This window comes from Pygocentrus nattereri, chromosome 24, assembly GCF_015220715.1.
Source record: "Pygocentrus nattereri isolate fPygNat1 chromosome 24, fPygNat1.pri, whole genome shotgun sequence".
NCBI lineage: Eukaryota > Metazoa > Chordata > Actinopteri > Characiformes > Serrasalmidae > Pygocentrus > Pygocentrus nattereri.
The window spans coordinates 16,809,981-16,810,543 of NC_051234.1; positions in this window are offsets into that span (position 1 = coordinate 16,809,981).

Below are 563 nucleotides of genomic sequence, written 5' to 3' on the forward strand. Positions count from 1 at the left end.
ATAGTAAATAAGATATTATAAAAATAATATATATTTGCATTGTAATCATTGCCTCCACTTGCTCCTCTCGCCACTACTAAAAGAAATCTGAGTCAAGTTTCTCTACGATGCAAGTCATGTAAAACCTCTCTGAATCACTTTATTTACACCCCAATAATTGAATTATGCAGAAATCACGCAGAAAACTGATAGAATTTTACTTTAACTCAAAACCTCAGCACATGCCCAATGGCGCCCAATAGCTCCATATAAAGTATGGTATGAATCAATATGCTTTCTTTTCTTTTATTAAGCACATGGAAATTACATTTGGAGCATGTCTTTTAAGGTATATTATTAACATATCTTACTATATTATTATGCATTATTTTGTAAGCTTTCCTCAAGGGGCTCTGGGTTTATAGCCTCACCTATGTTCCTGTGTGGTGGTATGCCCCCTCAGAAGAACTTTAGACAGAAACAGACAGAGGTGAGCTGCATTCACCAATGCACCACTGCTTCAGCTGACTTGCACCTCCCGCTGCGTCAGGCGTCATGCCTGCCTCTCTCCCTCTGTCACCAAG